Below are 14,679 nucleotides of genomic sequence, written 5' to 3'. Positions count from 1 at the left end.
GAAAATGAAGCTATAGTACAACACCAAAATACCGCTCGTATATCTATGCTTCATAAAGCCACTCACTTGTTGCCATTCTAGAGGAGCCTTTCCTGAGTATGAGATACAAGTTATTAAAATGAAACAAATCGTTGTCAGAAGTGGGGTTCGAACCCACGCCCTCATACGAGGATCAGAGCTTAAATCTGACGCCTTAGACCACTCGGCCATCCTGACACGATTTTAAACGTTTTCCTTGAAAATGAAGCTATAGTACAACACCAAAATACCTCTCGTATATCTATGCTTCATAAAGCCACTCACTTGTTGCCATACTAGAGAAGCCTTTTCTGAGTATGAGATACAAGTTATTAAAATGAAACAAATCGTTGTCAGAAGTGGGGTTCGAACCCACGCCCTCATACGAGGAGCAGAGCTTCAATCTGACGCCTTAGACCACTCGGACATCCTGACACGCTTTTAAATGTTTTCCTTGAAAATGAAGCTATAGTACAACACCAAAATACCGCTCGTATATCTATGCTTCATAAAGCCACTCACTTGTTGCCATTCTAGAGAAGCCTTTTCTGAGTATGAGATACAAGTTATTAAAATGAAACAAATGGTTGTCAGAAGTGGGGTTCGAACCCACGCCCTCATACGAGGATCAGAGCTTAAATCTGACGCCGTAGACCACTCGGCCATCCTGACACGCTTTTAAACGTTTTCCTTGAAAATGAAGCTATAGTCCAACACCAAAATACCTCTCGTATCTCTATGCCACATAAAGCCACTCACTTGTTGTCCTACTAGAGAAGCCTTTCCTGAGTATGAGATACAAGTTATGAAAGTGAAACAAATCGTTGTCACAAGTGGGGTTCGAACCCACGCCCGCATACGAGGATCAGAGCTTAAATCTTACGCCTTAGACCACTCGGCCATTCTGACACGCCTGTAAACGTTTTCCTTGAAACTGAAGCTATAGTACAACACCAAAATACCTCCCGTATCTCTATGCCACATAAAGCCACTCACTTGTTGCCATACTAGAAAAGCCTTTCCTGAGTATGAGATACAAATTATTAAAATGAAACAAATCGTTGTCAGAAGTGGTGTTCGAAACCACGCCCTCATACGAGGATCAGAGCTTAAATCTGACGCCTTAGACCACTCGGACATCCTGACACGCTTTTAAATGTTTTCCTTGAAAATGAAGCTATAGTACAACACCAAAATACCGCGCGTATATCTATGCTTCATAAAGCCACTCACTTGTTGCCCTACTAGAGGAGCCTTTCCTGAGTATGAGATACAAGTTATTAAAATGAAACAAATCGTTGTCAGAAGTGGGGTTCGAACCCACGCCCTCATACGAGGATCAGAGCTTAAATCTGACGCCTTAGACCACTCGGCCATCCTGACACCATTCTAAACGTTTTCCTTGAAAATGAAGCTATAGTACAACACCAAAATACCTCTCGTATATCTATGCTTCATAAAGCCACTCACTTGTTGTCCTACTAGAGAAGCCTTTTCTGAGTATGAGATACAAGTTATTAAAATGAAACAAATCGTTGTCAGAAGTGGGGTTCGAACCCACGCCCTCATACGAGGAGCAGAGCTTCAATCTGACGCCTTAGACCACTCGGACATCCTGACACACTTTTAAATGTTTTCCTTGAAAATGAAGCTATAGTACAACACCAAAATACCGCTCGTATATCTATGCTTCATAAAGCCACTCACTTGTTGCCCTACTAGAGAAGCCTTTCCTGAGTATGAGATACAAGTTATTAAAATGAAACAAATCGTTGTCAGAAGTGGGGTTCGAACCCACGCCCTCATACGAGGATCAGAGCTTAAATCTGACGCCTTAGACCACTCGGACATCCTGACACGCTTTTAAATGTTTTCCTTGAAAATGAAGCTATAGTACAACACCAAAATACCGCGCGTATATCTATGCTTCATAAAGCCACTCACTTGTTGCCCTACTAGAGGAGCCTTTCCTGAGTATGAGATACAAGTTATTAAAATGAAACAAATCGTTGTCAGAAGTGGGGTTCGAACCCACGCCCTCATACGAGGATCAGAGCTTAAATCTGACGCCTTAGACCACTCGGCCATCCTGACACGATTTTAAACGTTTTCCTTGAAAATGAAGCTATAGTACAACACCAAAATACCTCTCGTATATCTATGCTTCATAAAGCCACTCACTTGTTGTCCTACTAGAGAAGCCTTTCCTAAGTATGAGATACAAGTTATGAAAGTGAAACAAATCGTTGTGACAAGTGGGGTTCGAACCCACGCCATCATACGAGGATCAGAGCTTAAATCTTACGCCTTAGAACACTAGGCCATTCTGACACGCTTTTAAATGTTTTCCTTGAAAATGAAGCTGTAGTACAACACCAAAATACCGCTCGTATATCTATGCTTCATAAAGCCACTCACTTGTTGCCATACTAGAGAAGCCTTTTCTGAGTATGAGATACAAGTTATTAAAATGAAACAAAACGGTTTCAGAAGTGGGGTTCGAACCCACGCCCTCATACGAGGATCAGAGCTTAAATCTGACGCCTTAGACCACTCGGCCATCCTGACACGATTTTAAACGTTTTCCTTGAAAATGAAGCTATAGTACAACACCAAAATACCTCTCGTATCTCTATGCCACATAAAGCCACTCACTTGTTGTCCTACTAGAGAAGCCTTTCCTAAGTATGAGATACAAGTTATGAAAGTGAAACAAATCGTTGTGACAAGTGGGGTTCGAACCCACGCCATCATACGAGGATCAGAGCTTAAATCTTACGCCTTAGACCACTCGGCCATTCTGACACGCTTTTAAATGTTTTCCTTGAAAATGAAGCTGTAGTACAACACCAAAATACCGCTCGTATATCTATGCTTCATAAAGCCACTCACTTGTTGCCATACTAGAGAAGCCTTTTCTGAGTATGAGATACAAGTTATTAAAATGAAACAAAACGGTTTCAGAAGTGGGGTTCAAACCCACGCTCTCATACGAGGATCAGAGCTTAAATCTGACGCCTTAGACCACTCGACCATCCTGACACGCTTTTAAATGTTTTCCTTGAAAATGAAGCTATAGTACAACACCAAAATACCGCTCGTATATCTATGCTTCATAAAGCCACTCACTTGTTGCCCTACTAGAGGAGCCTTTCCTGAGTATGAGATACAAGTTATTAAAATGAAACAAATCGTTGTCAGAAATGGGGTTCGAACCCACGCCCTCATACGAGGATCAGAGGTTAAACCTGAAGCCTTAGACCACTCGGCCATCCTGCCACGATTTTAAACGTTTTCCTTGAAAATGAAGCTATAGTACAAAACCAAAATACCTCTCGTATCTCTATGCCACATAAAGCCACTCACTTGTTGCCATTCTAGAGAAGCCTTTTCTGAGTATGAGATACAAGTTATTAAAATGAAACAAATCGTTGTCAGAAGTGGGGTTCGAACCCACGCCCTCATACGAGGAGCAGAGCTTCAATCTGACGCCTTAGACCACTCGGACATCCTGACACGCTTTTAAATGTTTTCCGTGAAAATGAAGCTATAGTACAACACCAAAATACCGCTCGTATATCTATGCTTCATAAAGCCACTCACTTGTTGCCCTACTAGAGGAGCCTTTCCTGAGTATGAGATACAAGTTATTAAAATGAAACAAATCGTTGTCAGAAATGGGGTTCGAACCCACGCCCTCATACGAGGATCAGAGCTTAAATCTGACGCCTTAGACCACTCGGCCATCCTGACACGATTTTAAACGTTTTCCTTGAATATGAAGCTATAGTACAACACCAAAATACCTCTCGTATCTCTATGCCACATAAAGCCACTCACTTGTTGTCCTACTAGAGAAGCCTTTCCTGAGTATGAGATACAAGTTATGAAAGTGAAACAAATCGTTGTGACAAGTGGGGTTCGAACCCACGCCATCATACGAGGTTCAGACCTTAAATCTTACGCCTTAGACCACTCGGCCATTCTGACACGCTTTTAAATGTTTTCCTTGAAAATGAAGCTCTAGTACAACACCAAAATACCGCTCGTATATCTGTGCTTCATAAAGCCACTCACTTGTTGCCCTACTAGAGGAGCCTTTCCTGAGTATGAGATACAAGTTATTAAAATGAAACAAATCGTTGTCAGAAGTGGGGTTCGAACCCACGCCCTCATACGAGGATCAGAGCTTAAATCTGACGCCTTAGACCACTCGGCCATCCTGACACGATTTTAAACGTTTTCCTTGAAAATGAAGCTATAGTACAACACCAAAATACCTCTCGTATCTCTATGCCACATAAAGCCACTCACTTGTTGCCATTCTAGAGAAGCCTTTTCTGAGTATGAGATACAAGTTATTAAAATGAAACAAATCGTTGTCAGAAGTGGGGTTCGAACCCACGCCCTCATACGAGGATCAGAGCTTAAATCTGACGCCTTAGACCACTCGGCCATCCTGACACGCTTTTAAACGTTTTCCTTGAAAATGAAGCTATAGTACAACACCAAAATACCTCTCGTATCTCTATGCCACATAAAGCCACTCACTTGTTGTCCTACTAGAGAAGCCTTTCCTGAGTATGAGATACAAGTTATGAAAGTGAAACAAATCGTTGTCACAAGTGGGGTTCGAACCCACGCCATCATACGAGGTTCAGACCTTAAATCTTACGCCTTAGACCACTCGGCCATTCTGACACGCTTTTAAACGTTTTCCTTGAAAATGAAGCTATAGTACAACACCAAAATACCGCTCGTATATCTATGCTTCATAAAGCCACTCACTTGTTGCCCTACTAGAGAAGCCTTTCCTGAGTATGAGATACAAGTTATTAAAATGAAACAAATCGTTGTCAGAAGTGGGGTTCGAACCCACGCCCTCATACGAGGATCAGAGCTTAAATCTGACGCCTTAGACCACTCGGCCATCCTGACACGATTTTAAACGTTTTCCTTGAAAATCAAGCTATAGTACAACACCAAAATACCTCTCGTATCTCTATGCCACATAAAGCCACTCACTTGTTGCCATTCTAGAGAAGCCTTTTCTGAGTATGAGATACAAGTTATTAAAATGAAACAAATGGTTGTCAGAAGTGGGGTTCGAACCCACGCCCTCATACGAGGATCAGAGCTTAAATCTGACGCCGTAGACCACTCGGCCATCCTGACACGCTTTTAAACGTTTTCCTTGAAAATGAAGCTATAGTACAACACCAAAATACCTCTCGTATCTCTATGCCACATAAAGCCACTCACTTGTTGCCATACTAGAAAAGCCTTTCCTGAGTATGAGATACAAATTATTAAAATGAAACAAATCGTTGTCAGAAGTGGTGTTCGAAACCACGCCCTCATACGAGGATCAGAGCTTAAATCTGACGCCTTAGACCACTCGGACATCCTGACACGCTTTTAAATGTTTTCCTTGAAAATGAAGCTATAGTACAACACCAAAATACCGCGCGTATATCTATGCTTCATAAAGCCACTCACTTGTTGCCCTACTAGAGGAGCCTTTCCTGAGTATGAGATACAAGTTATTAAAATGAAACAAATCGTTGTCAGAAGTGGGGTTCGAACCCACGCCCTCATACGAGGATCAGAGCTTAAATCTGACGCCTTAGACCACTCGGCCATCCTGACACCATTCTAAACGTTTTCCTTGAAAATGAAGCTATAGTACAACACCAAAATACCTCTCGTATATCTATGCTTCATAAAGCCACTCACTTGTTGTCCTACTAGAGAAGCCTTTTCTGAGTATGAGATACAAGTTATTAAAATGAAACAAATCGTTGTCAGAAGTGGGGTTCGAACCCACGCCCTCATACGAGGAGCAGAGCTTCAATCTGACGCCTTAGACCACTCGGACATCCTGACACACTTTTAAATGTTTTCCTTGAAAATGAAGCTATAGTACAACACCAAAATACCGCTCGTATATCTATGCTTCATAAAGCCACTCACTTGTTGCCCTACTAGAGAAGCCTTTCCTGAGTATGAGATACAAGTTATTAAAATGAAACAAATCGTTGTCAGAAGTGGGGTTCGAACCCACGCCCTCATACGAGGATCAGAGCTTAAATCTGACGCCTTAGACCACTCGGCCATCCTGACACGATTTTAAACGTTTTCCTTGAAAATCAAGCTATAGTACAACACCAAAATACCTCTCGTATCTCTATGCCACATAAAGCCACTCACTTGTTGCCATTCTAGAGAAGCCTTTTCTGAGTATGAGATACAAGTTATTAAAATGAAACAAATGGTTGTCAGAAGTGGGGTTCGAACCCACGCCCTCATACGAGGATCAGAGCTTAAATCTGACGCCGTAGACCACTCGGCCATCCTGACACGCTTTTAAACGTTTTCCTTGAAAATGAAGCTATAGTACAACACCAAAATACCTCTCGTATCTCTATGCCACATAAAGCCACTCACTTGTTGTCCTACTAGAGAAGCCTTTCCTGAGTATGAGATACAAGTTATGAAAGTGAAACAAATCGTTGTCACAAGTGGGGTTCGAACCCACGCCCTCATACGAGGATCAGAGCTTAAATCTTACGCCTTAGACCACTAGGCCATTCTGACACGCCTGTAAACGTTTTCCTTGAAACTGAAGCTATAGTACAACACCAAAATACCTCCCGTATCTCTATGCCACATAAAGCCACTCACTTGTTGCCATACTAGAAAAGCCTTTCCTGAGTATGAGATACAAATTATTAAAATGAAACAAATCGTTTTCAGAAGTGGTGTTCGAAACCACGCCCTCATACGAGGATCAGAGCTTAAATCTGACGCCTTAGACCACTCGGACATCCCGACACGCTTTTAAATGTTTTCCTTGAAAATGAAGCTATAGTACAACACCAAAATACCGCTCGTATATCTATGCTTCATAAAGCCACTCACTTGTTGCCCTACTAGAGGAGCCTTTCCTGAGTATGAGATACAAGTTATTAAAATGAAACAAATCGTTGTCAGAAGTGGGGTTCGAACCCACGCCCTCATACGAGGATCAGAGCTTAAATCTGACGCCTTAGACCACTCGGCCATCCTGACACGATTTTAAACGTTTTCCTTGAAAATGAAGCTATAGTACAACACCAAAATACCTCTCGTATATCTATGCTTCATAAAGCCACTCACTTGTTGTCCTACTAGAGAAGCCTTTCCTAAGTATGAGATACAAGTTATGAAAGTGAAACAAATCGTTGTGACAAGTGGGGTTCGAACCCACGCCATCATACGAGGATCAGAGCTTAAATCTTACGCCTTAGAACACTAGGCCATTCTGACACGCTTTTAAATGTTTTCCTTGAAAATGAAGCTGTAGTACAACACCAAAATACCGCTCGTATATCTATGCTTCATAAAGCCACTCACTTGTTGCCATACTAGAGAAGCCTTTTCTGAGTATGAGATACAAGTTATTAAAATGAAACAAAACGGTTTCAGAAGTGGGGTTCGAACCCACGCCCTCATACGAGGATCAGAGCTTAAATCTGACGCCTTAGACCACTCGGCCATCCTGACACGATTTTAAACGTTTTCCTTGAAAATGAAGCTATAGTACAACACCAAAATACCTCTCGTATCTCTATGCCACATAAAGCCACTCACTTGTTGTCCTACTAGAGAAGCCTTTCCTAAGTATGAGATACAAGTTATGAAAGTGAAACAAATCGTTGTGACAAGTGGGGTTCGAACCCACGCCATCATACGAGGATCAGAGCTTAAATCTTACGCCTTAGACCACTCGGCCATTCTGACACGCTTTTAAATGTTTTCCTTGAAAATGAAGCTGTAGTACAACACCAAAATACCGCTCGTATATCTATGCTTCATAAAGCCACTCACTTGTTGCCATACTAGAGAAGCCTTTTCTGAGTATGAGATACAAGTTATTAAAATGAAACAAAACGGTTTCAGAAGTGGGGTTCAAACCCACGCTCTCATACGAGGATCAGAGCTTAAATCTGACGCCTTAGACCACTCGACCATCCTGACACGCTTTTAAATGTTTTCCTTGAAAATGAAGCTATAGTACAACACCAAAATACCGCTCGTATATCTATGCTTCATAAAGCCACTCACTTGTTGCCCTACTAGAGGAGCCTTTCCTGAGTATGAGATACAAGTTATTAAAATGAAACAAATCGTTGTCAGAAATGGGGTTCGAACCCACGCCCTCATACGAGGATCAGAGGTTAAACCTGAAGCCTTAGACCACTCGGCCATCCTGCCACGATTTTAAACGTTTTCCTTGAAAATGAAGCTATAGTACAAAACCAAAATACCTCTCGTATCTCTATGCCACATAAAGCCACTCACTTGTTGCCATTCTAGAGAAGCCTTTTCTGAGTATGAGATACAAGTTATTAAAATGAAACAAATCGTTGTCAGAAGTGGGGTTCGAACCCACGCCCTCATACGAGGAGCAGAGCTTCAATCTGACGCCTTAGACCACTCGGACATCCTGACACGCTTTTAAATGTTTTCCGTGAAAATGAAGCTATAGTACAACACCAAAATACCGCTCGTATATCTATGCTTCATAAAGCCACTCACTTGTTGCCCTACTAGAGGAGCCTTTCCTGAGTATGAGATACAAGTTATTAAAATGAAACAAATCGTTGTCAGAAATGGGGTTCGAACCCACGCCCTCATACGAGGATCAGAGCTTAAATCTGACGCCTTAGACCACTCGGCCATCCTGACACGATTTTAAACGTTTTCCTTGAAAATGAAGCTATAGTACAACACCAAAATACCTCTCGTATCTCTATGCCACATAAAGCCACTCACTTGTTGTCCTACTAGAGAAGCCTTTCCTAAGTATGAGATACAAGTTATGAAAGTGAAACAAATCGTTGTGACAAGTGGGGTTCGAACCCACGCCATCATACGAGGATCAGAGCTTAAATCTTACGCCTTAGACCACTCGGCCATTCTGACACGCTTTTAAATGTTTTCCTTGAAAATGAAGCTGTAGTACAACACCAAAATACCGCTCGTATATCTATGCTTCATAAAGCCACTCACTTGTTGCCATACTAGAGAAGCCTTTTCTGAGTATGAGATACAAGTTATTAAAATGAAACAAAACGGTTTCAGAAGTGGGGTTCAAACCCACGCTCTCATACGAGGATCAGAGCTTAAATCTGACGCCTTAGACCACTCGACCATCCTGACACGCTTTTAAATGTTTTCCTTGAAAATGAAGCTATAGTACAACACCAAAATACCGCTCGTATATCTATGCTTCATAAAGCCACTCACTTGTTGCCCTACTAGAGGAGCCTTTCCTGAGTATGAGATACAAGTTATTAAAATGAAACAAATCGTTGTCAGAAATGGGGTTCGAACCCACGCCCTCATACGAGGATCAGAGGTTAAACCTGAAGCCTTAGACCACTCGGCCATCCTGCCACGATTTTAAACGTTTTCCTTGAAAATGAAGCTATAGTACAAAACCAAAATACCTCTCGTATCTCTATGCCACATAAAGCCACTCACTTGTTGCCATTCTAGAGAAGCCTTTTCTGAGTATGAGATACAAGTTATTAAAATGAAACAAATCGTTGTCAGAAGTGGGGTTCGAACCCACGCCCTCATACGAGGAGCAGAGCTTCAATCTGACGCCTTAGACCACTCGGACATCCTGACACGCTTTTAAATGTTTTCCGTGAAAATGAAGCTATAGTACAACACCAAAATACCGCTCGTATATCTATGCTTCATAAAGCCACTCACTTGTTGCCCTACTAGAGGAGCCTTTCCTGAGTATGAGATACAAGTTATTAAAATGAAACAAATCGTTGTCAGAAATGGGGTTCGAACCCACGCCCTCATACGAGGATCAGAGCTTAAATCTGACGCCTTAGACCACTCGGCCATCCTGACACGATTTTAAACGTTTTCCTTGAATATGAAGCTATAGTACAACACCAAAATACCTCTCGTATCTCTATGCCACATAAAGCCACTCACTTGTTGTCCTACTAGAGAAGCCTTTCCTGAGTATGAGATACAAGTTATGAAAGTGAAACAAATCGTTGTGACAAGTGGGGTTCGAACCCACGCCATCATACGAGGTTCAGACCTTAAATCTTACGCCTTAGACCACTCGGCCATTCTGACACGCTTTTAAATGTTTTCCTTGAAAATGAAGCTCTAGTACAACACCAAAATACCGCTCGTATATCTGTGCTTCATAAAGCCACTCACTTGTTGCCCTACTAGAGGAGCCTTTCCTGAGTATGAGATACAAGTTATTAAAATGAAACAAATCGTTGTCAGAAGTGGGGTTCGAACCCACGCCCTCATACGAGGATCAGAGCTTAAATCTGACGCCTTAGACCACTCGGCCATCCTGACACGATTTTAAACGTTTTCCTTGAAAATGAAGCTATAGTACAACACCAAAATACCTCTCGTATCTCTATGCCACATAAAGCCACTCACTTGTTGCCATTCTAGAGAAGCCTTTTCTGAGTATGAGATACAAGTTATTAAAATGAAACAAATCGTTGTCAGAAGTGGGGTTCGAACCCACGCCCTCATACGAGGATCAGAGCTTAAATCTGACGCCTTAGACCACTCGGCCATCCTGACACGCTTTTAAACGTTTTCCTTGAAAATGAAGCTATAGTACAACACCAAAATACCTCTCGTATCTCTATGCCACATAAAGCCACTCACTTGTTGTCCTACTAGAGAAGCCTTTCCTGAGTATGAGATACAAGTTATGAAAGTGAAACAAATCGTTGTCACAAGTGGGGTTCGAACCCACGCCATCATACGAGGTTCAGACCTTAAATCTTACGCCTTAGACCACTCGGCCATTCTGACACGCTTTTAAACGTTTTCCTTGAAAATGAAGCTATAGTACAACACCAAAATACCGCTCGTATATCTATGCTTCATAAAGCCACTCACTTGTTGCCCTACTAGAGAAGCCTTTCCTGAGTATGAGATACAAGTTATTAAAATGAAACAAATCGTTGTCAGAAGTGGGGTTCGAACCCACGCCCTCATACGAGGATCAGAGCTTAAATCTGACGCCTTAGACCACTCGGCCATCCTGACACGATTTTAAACGTTTTCCTTGAAAATCAAGCTATAGTACAACACCAAAATACCTCTCGTATCTCTATGCCACATAAAGCCACTCACTTGTTGCCATTCTAGAGAAGCCTTTTCTGAGTATGAGATACAAGTTATTAAAATGAAACAAATGGTTGTCAGAAGTGGGGTTCGAACCCACGCCCTCATACGAGGATCAGAGCTTAAATCTGACGCCGTAGACCACTCGGCCATCCTGACACGCTTTTAAACGTTTTCCTTGAAAATGAAGCTATAGTACAACACCAAAATACCTCTCGTATCTCTATGCCACATAAAGCCACTCACTTGTTGTCCTACTAGAGAAGCCTTTCCTGAGTATGAGATACAAGTTATGAAAGTGAAACAAATCGTTGTCACAAGTGGGGTTCGAACCCACGCCCTCATACGAGGATCAGAGCTTAAATCTTACGCCTTAGACCACTAGGCCATTCTGACACGCCTGTAAACGTTTTCCTTGAAACTGAAGCTATAGTACAACACCAAAATACCTCCCGTATCTCTATGCCACATAAAGCCACTCACTTGTTGCCATACTAGAAAAGCCTTTCCTGAGTATGAGATACAAATTATTGAAATGAAACAAATCGTTTTCAGAAGTGGTGTTCGAAACCACGCCCTCATACGAGGATCAGAGCTTAAATCTGACGCCTTAGACCACTCGGACATCCCGACACGCTTTTAAATGTTTTCCTTGAAAATGAAGCTATAGTACAACACCAAAATACCGCTCGTATATCTATGCTTCATAAAGCCACTCACTTGTTGCCCTACTAGAGGAGCCTTTCCTGAGTATGAGATACAAGTTATTAAATTGAAACAAATCGTTGTCAGAAGTGGGGTTCGAACCCACGCCCTCATACGAGGATCAGAGCTTAAATCTGACGCCTTAGACCACTCGGCCATCCTGACACGATTTTAAACGTTTTCCTTGAAAATGAAGCTATAGTACAACACCAAAATACCTCTCGTATATCTATGCTTCATAAAGCCACTCACTTGTTGTCCTACTAGAGAAGCCTTTCCTAAGTATGAGATACAAGTTATGAAAGTGAAACAAATCGTTGTGACAAGTGGGGTTCGAACCCACGCCATCATACGAGGATCAGAGCTTAAATCTTACGCCTTAGAACACTAGGCCATTCTGACACGCTTTTAAATGTTTTCCTTGAAAATGAAGCTGTAGTACAACACCAAAATACCGCTCGTATATCTATGCTTCATAAAGCCACTCACTTGTTGCCATACTAGAGAAGCCTTTTCTGAGTATGAGATACAAGTTATTAAAATGAAACAAAACGGTTTCAGAAGTGGGGTTCGAACCCACGCCCTCATACGAGGATCAGAGCTTAAATCTGACGCCTTAGACCACTCGGCCATCCTGACACGATTTTAAACGTTTTCCTTGAAAATGAAGCTATAGTACAACACCAAAATACCTCTCGTATCTCTATGCCACATAAAGCCACTCACTTGTTGTCCTACTAGAGAAGCCTTTCCTAAGTATGAGATACAAGTTATGAAAGTGAAACAAATCGTTGTGACAAGTGGGGTTCGAACCCACGCCATCATACGAGGATCAGAGCTTAAATCTTACGCCTTAGACCACTCGGCCATTCTGACACGCTTTTAAATGTTTTCCTTGAAAATGAAGCTGTAGTACAACACCAAAATACCGCTCGTATATCTATGCTTCATAAAGCCACTCACTTGTTGCCCTACTAGAGGAGCCTTTCCTGAGTATGAGATACAAGTTATTAAAATGAAACAAATCGTTGTCAGAAATGGGGTTCGAACCCACGCCCTCATACGAGGATCAGAGGTTAAACCTGAAGCCTTAGACCACTCGGCCATCCTGCCACGATTTTAAACGTTTTCCTTGAAAATGAAGCTATAGTACAAAACCAAAATACCTCTCGTATCTCTATGCCACATAAAGCCACTCACTTGTTGCCATTCTAGAGAAGCCTTTTCTGAGTATGAGATACAAGTTATTAAAATGAAACAAATCGTTGTCAGAAGTGGGGTTCGAACCCACGCCCTCATACGAGGAGCAGAGCTTCAATCTGACGCCTTAGACCACTCGGACATCCTGACACGCTTTTAAATGTTTTCCGTGAAAATGAAGCTATAGTACAACACCAAAATACCGCTCGTATATCTATGCTTCATAAAGCCACTCACTTGTTGCCCTACTAGAGGAGCCTTTCCTGAGTATGAGATACAAGTTATTAAAATGAAACAAATCGTTGTCAGAAATGGGGTTCGAACCCACGCCCTCATACGAGGATCAGAGCTTAAATCTGACGCCTTAGACCACTCGGCCATCCTGACACGATTTTAAACGTTTTCCTTGAATATGAAGCTATAGTACAACACCAAAATACCTCTCGTATCTCTATGCCACATAAAGCCACTCACTTGTTGTCCTACTAGAGAAGCCTTTCCTGAGTATGAGATACAAGTTATGAAAGTGAAACAAATCGTTGTGACAAGTGGGGTTCGAACCCACGCCATCATACGAGGTTCAGACCTTAAATCTTACGCCTTAGACCACTCGGCCATTCTGACACGCTTTTAAATGTTTTCCTTGAAAATGAAGCTCTAGTACAACACCAAAATACCGCTCGTATATCTGTGCTTCATAAAGCCACTCACTTGTTGCCCTACTAGAGGAGCCTTTCCTGAGTATGAGATACAAGTTATTAAAATGAAACAAATCGTTGTCAGAAGTGGGGTTCGAACCCACGCCCTCATACGAGGATCAGAGCTTAAATCTGACGCCTTAGACCACTCGGCCATCCTGACACGATTTTAAACGTTTTCCTTGAAAATGAAGCTATAGTACAACACCAAAATACCTCTCGTATCTCTATGCCACATAAAGCCACTCACTTGTTGCCATTCTAGAGAAGCCTTTTCTGAGTATGAGATACAAGTTATTAAAATGAAACAAATCGTTGTCAGAAGTGGGGTTCGAACCCACGCCCTCATACGAGGATCAGAGCTTAAATCTGACGCCTTAGACCACTCGGCCATCCTGACACGCTTTTAAACGTTTTCCTTGAAAATGAAGCTATAGTACAACACCAAAATACCTCTCGTATCTCTATGCCACATAAAGCCACTCACTTGTTGTCCTACTAGAGAAGCCTTTCCTGAGTATGAGATACAAGTTATGAAAGTGAAACAAATCGTTGTCACAAGTGGGGTTCGAACCCACGCCATCATACGAGGTTCAGACCTTAAATCTTACGCCTTAGACCACTCGGCCATTCTGACACGCTTTTAAATGTTTTCCTTGAAAATGAAGCTCTAGTACAACACCAAAATACCGCTCGTATATCTGTGCTTCATAAAGCCACTCACTTGTTGCCCTACTAGAGGAGCCTTTCCTGAGTATGAGATACAAGTTATTAAAATGAAACAAATCGTTGTCAGAAGTGGGGTTCGAACCCACGCCCTCATACGAGGATCAGAGCTTAAATCTGACGCCTTAGACCACTCGGCCATCCTGACACGATT

The 14,679-nt window shown here is 42.0% G+C and overlaps 28 non-coding genes across 28 annotated transcripts; all 28 read right to left on the bottom strand.

The window, feature by feature from the left end:
• Positions 1-132: 132 nt before the first annotated feature.
• On the bottom strand, positions 133-216 carry TRNAL-UAA (transfer RNA leucine (anticodon UAA)). Its single transcript has one exon. It is a non-coding gene; the product is annotated as a tRNA-Leu (tRNA).
• A 390-nt stretch (positions 217-606) lies between these two features.
• TRNAL-UAA (transfer RNA leucine (anticodon UAA)) lies at positions 607-690 on the bottom strand. Its single transcript has one exon. It is a non-coding gene; the product is annotated as a tRNA-Leu (tRNA).
• A 627-nt stretch (positions 691-1,317) lies between these two features.
• TRNAL-UAA (transfer RNA leucine (anticodon UAA)) lies at positions 1,318-1,401 on the bottom strand. The gene has a single exon. It is a non-coding gene; the product is annotated as a tRNA-Leu (tRNA).
• A 390-nt stretch (positions 1,402-1,791) lies between these two features.
• Positions 1,792-1,875, bottom strand: TRNAL-UAA (transfer RNA leucine (anticodon UAA)). The gene has a single exon. It is a non-coding gene; the product is annotated as a tRNA-Leu (tRNA).
• Positions 1,876-2,028: 153 nt separating this feature from the next.
• On the bottom strand, positions 2,029-2,112 carry TRNAL-UAA (transfer RNA leucine (anticodon UAA)). Its single transcript has one exon. It is a non-coding gene; the product is annotated as a tRNA-Leu (tRNA).
• A 390-nt stretch (positions 2,113-2,502) lies between these two features.
• Positions 2,503-2,586, bottom strand: TRNAL-UAA (transfer RNA leucine (anticodon UAA)). The gene has a single exon. It is a non-coding gene; the product is annotated as a tRNA-Leu (tRNA).
• Positions 2,587-3,687: 1,101 nt separating this feature from the next.
• Positions 3,688-3,771, bottom strand: TRNAL-UAA (transfer RNA leucine (anticodon UAA)). The gene has a single exon. It is a non-coding gene; the product is annotated as a tRNA-Leu (tRNA).
• A 390-nt stretch (positions 3,772-4,161) lies between these two features.
• TRNAL-UAA (transfer RNA leucine (anticodon UAA)) lies at positions 4,162-4,245 on the bottom strand. Its single transcript has one exon. It is a non-coding gene; the product is annotated as a tRNA-Leu (tRNA).
• A 153-nt stretch (positions 4,246-4,398) lies between these two features.
• Positions 4,399-4,482, bottom strand: TRNAL-UAA (transfer RNA leucine (anticodon UAA)). Its single transcript has one exon. It is a non-coding gene; the product is annotated as a tRNA-Leu (tRNA).
• A 390-nt stretch (positions 4,483-4,872) lies between these two features.
• TRNAL-UAA (transfer RNA leucine (anticodon UAA)) lies at positions 4,873-4,956 on the bottom strand. Its single transcript has one exon. It is a non-coding gene; the product is annotated as a tRNA-Leu (tRNA).
• Positions 4,957-5,109: 153 nt separating this feature from the next.
• Positions 5,110-5,193, bottom strand: TRNAL-UAA (transfer RNA leucine (anticodon UAA)). The gene has a single exon. It is a non-coding gene; the product is annotated as a tRNA-Leu (tRNA).
• A 390-nt stretch (positions 5,194-5,583) lies between these two features.
• TRNAL-UAA (transfer RNA leucine (anticodon UAA)) lies at positions 5,584-5,667 on the bottom strand. The gene has a single exon. It is a non-coding gene; the product is annotated as a tRNA-Leu (tRNA).
• Positions 5,668-6,057: 390 nt separating this feature from the next.
• TRNAL-UAA (transfer RNA leucine (anticodon UAA)) lies at positions 6,058-6,141 on the bottom strand. Its single transcript has one exon. It is a non-coding gene; the product is annotated as a tRNA-Leu (tRNA).
• Positions 6,142-6,294: 153 nt separating this feature from the next.
• On the bottom strand, positions 6,295-6,378 carry TRNAL-UAA (transfer RNA leucine (anticodon UAA)). Its single transcript has one exon. It is a non-coding gene; the product is annotated as a tRNA-Leu (tRNA).
• A 627-nt stretch (positions 6,379-7,005) lies between these two features.
• On the bottom strand, positions 7,006-7,089 carry TRNAL-UAA (transfer RNA leucine (anticodon UAA)). Its single transcript has one exon. It is a non-coding gene; the product is annotated as a tRNA-Leu (tRNA).
• Positions 7,090-7,479: 390 nt separating this feature from the next.
• TRNAL-UAA (transfer RNA leucine (anticodon UAA)) lies at positions 7,480-7,563 on the bottom strand. Its single transcript has one exon. It is a non-coding gene; the product is annotated as a tRNA-Leu (tRNA).
• Positions 7,564-8,664: 1,101 nt separating this feature from the next.
• Positions 8,665-8,748, bottom strand: TRNAL-UAA (transfer RNA leucine (anticodon UAA)). The gene has a single exon. It is a non-coding gene; the product is annotated as a tRNA-Leu (tRNA).
• A 1,101-nt stretch (positions 8,749-9,849) lies between these two features.
• TRNAL-UAA (transfer RNA leucine (anticodon UAA)) lies at positions 9,850-9,933 on the bottom strand. The gene has a single exon. It is a non-coding gene; the product is annotated as a tRNA-Leu (tRNA).
• Positions 9,934-10,323: 390 nt separating this feature from the next.
• On the bottom strand, positions 10,324-10,407 carry TRNAL-UAA (transfer RNA leucine (anticodon UAA)). The gene has a single exon. It is a non-coding gene; the product is annotated as a tRNA-Leu (tRNA).
• Positions 10,408-10,560: 153 nt separating this feature from the next.
• TRNAL-UAA (transfer RNA leucine (anticodon UAA)) lies at positions 10,561-10,644 on the bottom strand. Its single transcript has one exon. It is a non-coding gene; the product is annotated as a tRNA-Leu (tRNA).
• A 390-nt stretch (positions 10,645-11,034) lies between these two features.
• Positions 11,035-11,118, bottom strand: TRNAL-UAA (transfer RNA leucine (anticodon UAA)). Its single transcript has one exon. It is a non-coding gene; the product is annotated as a tRNA-Leu (tRNA).
• A 153-nt stretch (positions 11,119-11,271) lies between these two features.
• Positions 11,272-11,355, bottom strand: TRNAL-UAA (transfer RNA leucine (anticodon UAA)). Its single transcript has one exon. It is a non-coding gene; the product is annotated as a tRNA-Leu (tRNA).
• A 627-nt stretch (positions 11,356-11,982) lies between these two features.
• Positions 11,983-12,066, bottom strand: TRNAL-UAA (transfer RNA leucine (anticodon UAA)). The gene has a single exon. It is a non-coding gene; the product is annotated as a tRNA-Leu (tRNA).
• A 390-nt stretch (positions 12,067-12,456) lies between these two features.
• On the bottom strand, positions 12,457-12,540 carry TRNAL-UAA (transfer RNA leucine (anticodon UAA)). Its single transcript has one exon. It is a non-coding gene; the product is annotated as a tRNA-Leu (tRNA).
• Positions 12,541-13,404: 864 nt separating this feature from the next.
• TRNAL-UAA (transfer RNA leucine (anticodon UAA)) lies at positions 13,405-13,488 on the bottom strand. The gene has a single exon. It is a non-coding gene; the product is annotated as a tRNA-Leu (tRNA).
• A 390-nt stretch (positions 13,489-13,878) lies between these two features.
• TRNAL-UAA (transfer RNA leucine (anticodon UAA)) lies at positions 13,879-13,962 on the bottom strand. The gene has a single exon. It is a non-coding gene; the product is annotated as a tRNA-Leu (tRNA).
• A 153-nt stretch (positions 13,963-14,115) lies between these two features.
• Positions 14,116-14,199, bottom strand: TRNAL-UAA (transfer RNA leucine (anticodon UAA)). The gene has a single exon. It is a non-coding gene; the product is annotated as a tRNA-Leu (tRNA).
• Positions 14,200-14,589: 390 nt separating this feature from the next.
• On the bottom strand, positions 14,590-14,673 carry TRNAL-UAA (transfer RNA leucine (anticodon UAA)). The gene has a single exon. It is a non-coding gene; the product is annotated as a tRNA-Leu (tRNA).
• Positions 14,674-14,679: the final 6 nt, after the last annotated feature.

Source organism: Phalangium opilio, unplaced genomic scaffold (assembly GCF_054372755.1).
Source record: "Phalangium opilio isolate 3A_F unplaced genomic scaffold, DU_Popi_V2 ptg000090l_1, whole genome shotgun sequence".
NCBI classification, from domain to species: Eukaryota; Metazoa; Arthropoda; class Arachnida; order Opiliones; family Phalangiidae; genus Phalangium; species Phalangium opilio.
The sequence above is the reverse complement of the archived record's forward strand: the minus strand, read 5'-3'. Positions and strand labels throughout refer to the sequence as shown.